At 51.4% G+C, this 7,397-nt stretch overlaps 1 protein-coding gene across 1 annotated transcript in view; it reads right to left on the bottom strand.

Moving 5' to 3' along the window:
* The window catches only part of CRYBA2 (crystallin beta A2), an 18,870-nt gene that overhangs the window by 7,322 nt on the left and 4,151 nt on the right, over window positions 1–7,397 (bottom strand). The window contains exon 2 of the mRNA XM_006168649.3: window positions 5,506–5,656. The gene's annotated coding sequence lies outside the window, so the exon portion shown is untranslated. The remainder of the gene's footprint in view (window positions 1–5,505; window positions 5,657–7,397) is intronic.

The raw sequence follows: 7,397 nt of genomic DNA, 5'->3' as shown, positions 1-7,397 counted from the left end.
ATATACACACACATAACTATATAGTTAATATATAATATTTGAGAAAGAATGAGAAATCGCCCCCAGAGGGGATGACCCCTTCTCCTCAAGCCTCCTCTCTGGCTTTTTGGCACATACGCACACATGCCCAGTGTGATTTTCAAGGCACTGGGTCCAGGACTTGAACCACATAAACAGCCACGTGGAATCCAGTGCCTTAACCTCCATGCCATCTGCTGGCCCCTAATTTAAAACTGTGTGTTATTCTGAGTAGTGTGATGACATTTCATCCTGTCCTGTCTTGGATGTGAATCATCCCATTGTCCAGCATATCTCTGTTATCAGATCATTGGATCAACAAATATTATATATATATATATGTATATATATACATATATATATATATACACACATATATATATATAATATATTAAAATATATAGAAAAAAAGAAAGAAAGAAAAAGAAAAACTTATGAATGGCTTATTTCTGGTCCATTTACTATTTCTGGACCTTGGTTGACTGGAGGTAATTGATGTCCCGGAAATAAAGCTGAAGATACGGGAGGCCTCTGAGGCACTTTCCCTCTGTAAAGTCGCCTTTCCATCCCGCGTTTATGGTGTACTAGTGTCTCCCTTACTAGAGTGTGAGCTCCGCCCAGAGGGGCAGGAACCATGCGGGCCTGGTCCTGGAACCAAGCACTGCACTGGATACATAGCAGGCAGCCAGTAAATGAGTGAGCAAGTGGTCAGATGCTGGCCAAATGTCCTTGGGGGAAAGGGAGCAGAGGAACTTTCCCAGTGGCAGTGGGGGTGGTGATGGCTTGCTCATCCTACCAACATTCCCACCCGAATTTCTGGGGTGCTGAGAACAGGCCCTGGGGGGCAGGCCAAGTCTCCCTTGGGCTTCTCTTTTCACCAATGAATTTCTGTTTGGGCTTGCAGCATACCTGGAGGCCAGCACTAAGAGTCTAGGCACTAGGCACTGGCAAGTGGCATGGTGGTTAAGGGCACTGGACTCCCACATGACCAACCATGGTTCGAGTCCTGGACCTGACAGCTTGCTTTTGCTTTTTCACTTTCCCTCTGTGTCTCTATCTCTTCTCCTGTTCTCTGTCCCTCTTTGGTCAAATAAAATAAATAAATAAATAAATAAATTTAAATAAAATAATTCTTTTTTGGGGGGAGAGGATTTTTGCTATAGGCCGGATGTGCTCACCAGACAGAGAGAGAGAGACATAGACAGAAAGCGAGAAATCACCCCCAAGGGGGGATGGTCACGCCGCAATCCCTTCTCCTCCATTCTCCTCTCGGGATCTTGGGCACGCACGCACATGTGCCGGGCGTGAGTTTAAGCCACCGGGTCTGGGACTAGAACTGCGATTGACTACATGGGAGTCCAGCGACATAGCCATTATGCTAACTGCTGGTCCCTAAATAAAATAATTCTAAAAAAAAAAGAAAAGTAGAAGAAGCTACAGGTCAGAGACAGGACAGCCAGCAACTAGGTCTAATTGGCTCTGGGGTCAGAACCAGCCCTGTTTTGACTCCCTTCCCTAAAGAAGGGGTTTTGGACAAACACAAATAGGGTATGTTTTTCAGATCTGAAACACTAGGGGAATCCGGACTACAGGACTACAGGGTGGGGATCCAGACTACAGAGTGGGCCAGAGCTAGTCCTAGTCTTGCCAGTCCACCCATCGGCGCTTTGGGAGGGGTGAGAGGTGTAGACTAAGACCTTGGTTTCCCTCCCTCCCCTTCCCTCCCCACCTCCACCCACAATTCTGGATTCTGCCACCAGGGGGCGCGAACAGGCCGCGCTAGCCCTAAAGCAGGGGCGGGGTGGGAGAGTTTGTAAGAGGTTGAGGTCAGGAGGGGCCCTGGGCGCCAGTGGCGAGTGCGTCAGGTTGTGCGTCTACGCCGTCTGTGACGCTGGTATTCTGTTAGTCCGATGGGTGAGGGGGTGTCCACAAGGGTTGATCAGCCGCAGTATTCCGCAGGAAGGGTGTGTGTGTGTGTGTGTGCGCGTGTGCGTGTGTGTACATTTTCCCAGATCCAGGGAGGAAGGTGATGGGAAGTTGGTACCGCTGAGATCCAGGTTAGAATTAAGTGGCATGGTGGATGGGGCAGCTGGACTCCCATGTGACTGATTGTGGTTCAAGTCCTGGACCTGGTAGCTTGCTTTCTCACTTTCCTTCTCTCTCTCTCTGTCTCTCTCTGGTCAACTTCAAAAAATAAATAAAATAATGACAATGAATAAAAGTAAATAAAAATAGTTTTTGTTTTGTTTTGTTTCTCCAGAGAGGTTTTTGCTATAGGGCATGTGCACTCGCCAGACAGACAGAGAAAGACAGAGAGACAGAAAGTGAGAAATCACCCCACAGGGGGGGACGGCCACGCCACAATCCCTTCTACTCCATTCTCCTCTTGGGATCTTGGGCACGCATGAACTTGCGCCCAGCGTGAGTTTGAAGCCACCGGGTCTGGGACTCGAACCGCGGTCAACTACATGGAAGTCCAGCGACATAGCCATTACATTAACTGCTGGTCCCTAAAATAATTCTTTAAAAAGAGAGAGAGAGAGAGAGAGAGAGAGAGAGAGGCTGGCAGGTGGCATGTGGTTAAGGGTACTGGATCCCCACATGGCGACCCTAGTTCATGTCCCAGACCTGACGGCTTGCTTCTCCCTTTCCCTTTCTTTCTTTCACTCTGTCCCTCTCTGGTCAAATTTAAATAAATAAATAAATAAATAAATAAATAAATAAATAAATAAATAAAGTAAATTAATTCTTTTTTTAAAAAAAAATAATCATGGGACCAGCAATTAGCGTAATGGCTATGTTGCTGGACTCCCATGTAATCGACCACAGTTCAAGTCTCGGACTCGGTGGCTTAAATTCGCACCAGGCGTGTGTGTGTGTGTGTGTGTGTGTGTGTGCCGAAGATCCTTAGAAGAGAATGGAGAAGGGATTGTTGTGTGGCCATCCCCCCTGGGGGTTGATTTCCCGCTTTCCGTCTCTCTGTCTCTGTCTTTCTGCTAGCACACGTGCCCTATAGTAAAAACCTCTCCACAGAAAAAAAATTAGGAATCCAGCTGGGATTTGAGGTGGAGAAGGGCCTCTGCTTCTTTTAGTCCCCCAAAGTTCTGAAGGCATTAGCAGCCTCTCCCCTTCTTTGTGCCTAAGTTTCCTCATCAGGAAAATTGCATGTGGAGTCCACAACCCCACCCACTGCTTTTGGTTCCAGCTGTCTGCAGCCACCTCTCAGAAATGGGCACCCTCCCCCTTGGGACCAGCAGTTAGCGTAATGGCTATGTCTCTGGACTCCCATGTAGTTGGCTGCAGTTTGCGTCCTGGACCTGGTGGCTTGAAACTCACGCCAGGCGTGTGTGCGTGCGTGCCCAAGATCCTGAGAGGAGAATGGAGGAGAAGGGATTGTGGCATGGCCATCCCCCCTGGGGGGTGATTTCTGTCTCTGTCTCTGTCTGTCTGGCGAGAGCACGTGCCCTATAGCAAAAACCTCTCCACAAAAAGAGAAAGAAATGGACCCCCCGCCAGCACCTCCAGTAGTCGCTTGCCCAGAAGACCCTCAGGGCACCCACATCCCCAGACCCCTCCCCAGCTGTGGGGCCCATGGTCACGAGAGTTGGGGCAAGGAAGGGGCTGGCAGGCAATCCTGGTTTGCTCGAGTGGGACTCAGGGTGACTGTCCCTTTTCTATACTGTGGACCCCGTCCTGTTTCCTTTCCCCACCCTGCTGGCCAGCCGCCCCCTCTGGCCCTCTCCCACCCCCAGCAGCTGTTCCTGTTTGTTTTCCCAGATCAGTTGTGCTCAGAGCTTCCTGAAGGATGGATGCCCAGGTGGCTTTGTTTGCCAGCACAGCGCTGTCAACCCTGCCCCCTCCACATCCACAGCCTTGGCCTTCAGCCTTTGTGCCTGGAGCGGGAGGGAGAAAAACACTGAGCATCTCCAGATCTACCCCTCAGAGAGACCGCACCATCTCATGACCCTCAGAAAACCCCCACCCTGGCCCATTCTCTTGCTCCATATAGGGTCCTCTGCGTGGATCACATGGAGAAGCCTCAGGATCCCACCCTCCTACTCTGAGCCCCTGCATTCTGCCAGAACACTCATCCCAGCAGACCCATGCCTGAGTCCCCTCGGTGAAGCTCTCAGATTCCAGCCAGACCTCCCTCCCAGGTAGGGACATGTCCACCCCCCAAAAAAACCACTCAGACCCAATTTGAGCTCCCACTCAGGTCTCCATGCCAGTCGAAGGCCCTGAGGGTCTCCCAAGAAGTGACACTGCCCCCTTCTAGAGCACCGTCCCACTTCTCGGTGCTGCGGGGCAAGTCAGGGGTGCTGGTGGCCATGTCCTCTTGGCAAGATGGACTGCTTCCAGTCCAGACCCCTCATTTCACTGGGAAATCACCCAGGCTTTGGTGACTAAATATGCAAATTCTGGGGCTGGTGTCCTCCCCCACCCTGGGACAGTCACCAGCCCCTTCTTTTGTCCTCCTCCTCCAGCCCCTGCCCTCACTCCAGGTCTGGAGCCAGAATCAGGCAGACGAGCACCATCCCCAGGGCTGTGCAGCACCAGTCTCCTGGGAGACAGAGATAAAAGGTGCAGAGACCCAGGGCTGGCAGGTCAGGGGCCCCACCACACAGACCCATTGTCCTGTCCTGCTGGAAACAGAGTCCCTCTTCACTGTCCCTCACTGGGATTGGAGACCTGGCCCCCATCCAGGGAGATGGGAAGCCGCTTTCACCACTATCGCTCACCCAGACACAGAATCACGGGGCTCGGCCAGGGTGGCAGGGAGAGGCCACGCCCAAACACACGTGCACGGTCAGCTGCAGACAGGCATCCGCACAGCGCCAGGTGCATGGACCCCACCCCACATGCATGTCATGTGAACAGTCATGTTTTAGGGTTCAATAGACACCTCAGCTGCCTTTTTTCCTATTCCTTTTTAGGTTTATTGCCATAGGATGTGTGCACTTGCCAGAGAGAGACAGAGATAGTGAGAGAGAAAGTGAGAAATCACCCCCTGGGGGTCAACCAAACCACAATCCCTTCTTCTCCCTGAGTTTTGGGTATGCCCACACACATGCCCAATATGATTTTCAAGCTGCCAGATTCTGGACTCGAAACATGACTGGTCATGTGGGATCCAGCACCTTAACCACCATGCCACCTGCTGGCCCCTAGATGCCTCAATTTCATCACATTCAATTAGAGGCAGATGTTTACTTACTTAATCTCAAATTAAAACAAAAAGATTTATTATTTTATTCACCAGACACACACACACACACACAGAGAGAGAGAGAGAGAGAGAAAGAAAGCCACCAGGTCCGAGACTCGAACCACAGTCAGCCATGTGAGAGTCTGACACTTTAACCACCAGACCACCTGCTGGCCCCTCCCTCAAATTTTTAATAAGGTGTTAGACTGTGCCATGTGCTATTGCTAGGCATTGGACTCACCTACGAACGTGCCCACATGAACTTTCACGAACACACATACCCATGCCATGGTCATCCAGAGAGGCTTCATTTCAGTCACCCACCCACGATCCGTATGAGTGCGGGCTCCAGAGTCTCACAGCTGCTGGGGTTTAATTTCCAGCTCCATTGCTTGGAAGTTGGATGAACTTCCTTCTACTCAGTTTTTTCCTCTGTAAAATGAGAATAATCATTTTTTAAAAGAATTATTTATTTATCTTTATTTATTTAAATTTGACCAGAGGGGGACAGAGTGAGAGAGATAGAGAGATGGAAAGTAAGAAAGCAAGTCACCAGGTCCAGAACTCAAATCGTGGTCAGCCACATGGGAGTCCAGGGCCCTTAACCACCACGCCATCTGCCGGCCCTGGGGATAATCATCTTAAAGACTGTCGTGAAGATTTCAATGCATGGAAAACACAGGACTGGCCTGCAGAACATGCCCAACAAATGTTAGCTGTCACTGTTGGAATGGTTGTGGTCAGCACTGTCACATGGTTCCCTCCACTGCCCTTGGACCGGGGCTGGGTTTCAGGGCCTGGTGCACGGCTGCAGCCATGGCTCAGGGATCCAGCCACATTCCCTCTTCCCACCCTCGCCCTGTGGAAGGCAGCCTAGTTCTCAGGATGGGGTGCCTTCCTGCCTCACCCCATTTGAGACACTCTGCTCGTGGCCTCGGGGAGGGTTGGGAGGTTCCAAAGGGGGTGTCCCAATGTCCGTTCTCGGGTCTCTGCTCTCTAGGAAAACACACCTGGGCGGGAATCTATGACCAGGCTTCTGGTCCCGGTGCTTCTCCTGGCTCCATATGTGAGCTTTGGCCACTCATTTACCCTCCTGGGAACTCCATTGTTTCTGTTTCTGCTTATTTATTTGTCCTTTCTTTTTTTATTTGTCAAAGGTCACATGCACTACTAGAGGCAGAGAGAGAAAGCACTTCCCATTGGGACAGAGGTAGTCATGTCATAATCCCGTCTCCCCGTCTCCATCCTGTCAGGATTTTGAGCTCACATATGCTCATCTTTTCTGGTAGTGGATTTTTTTTTTTTTTTTTTTTTTTTTTGCCATAGGGTATGCGTGCTCTGCAAAGAGAGAGAGAAACAGATGGAGAAAGTGAGAAATCTCCTCCCCCAGGGGAGATGACCATGCCACAATCCCTTCTCCTTCGTTCTCTTCTCAGGATTTCGGGCACACACACGCACCTGTACCCGGGGAGATTTTCAAGCTGCCAGGTCTAAGACCTGAACCATGGTTGGCTATGTGGGAGTCCAGGCCCTTAGCTACCATGCCACCTACTGGCCTTCCATGGTATGTTTTTAAGCTGCCGGGTCTAAGACTCGAACTGCACAGTTGGCTATGTAGGATCCAGGGCCTTAACCACTATGTCACCTGCTCACTGGCCCATTAAGTTTGTCAACCTGTGCTGGGGCCAGGATTGGATTCACTTGACCACTAGATCCCTTGACCACTAGACTGTGGAGCCTCCCAGGCCCGTTTTTTTTACCTATAAACTAAGCCAGCTGGCCGAGCCTCCCAGCCCTGACTGGGGATTCTGCGATGCCTCCGGAAGGCTCCCTCCCGTCCGGCCTCCACTGCCCCACCCATCCACCCACCTGGCCTAGCCAGAGTGAGGGGGCGAGGTGCCCAGTCTCCATGGGGACTAATCTCCAAGAAGGTCAGTGAGGCTCTGGTGAGGCTCTGGTACTGCCTTGGCCGGATGGGGATTAGCGCCTGGGTGAGAGCCCCCCCTCGGTGCCTCCGCTCCCAGGTCCCCCCACTCTCACACAGAGCCTGGGTGGTGGCCAAGCTCAGAAGTTCCAAGGGTAGGCCAGAATCGTCGCTGGGGTGGGTGGAAGCAGGGCAGCGGCCGTAGCCGTTGGCCTGTCCAGTTGTGGCTGGAAGAAAAGGGGGGGGGGA

Source organism: Tupaia chinensis, unplaced genomic scaffold (assembly GCF_000334495.1).
Source record: "Tupaia chinensis unplaced genomic scaffold, TupChi_1.0 Scaffold145907_1, whole genome shotgun sequence".
Lineage (NCBI taxonomy): Eukaryota > Metazoa > Chordata > Mammalia > Scandentia > Tupaiidae > Tupaia > Tupaia belangeri.
Note: the sequence above shows the minus strand (reverse complement) of the source record. Positions and strands in the feature narration are given on the sequence as shown.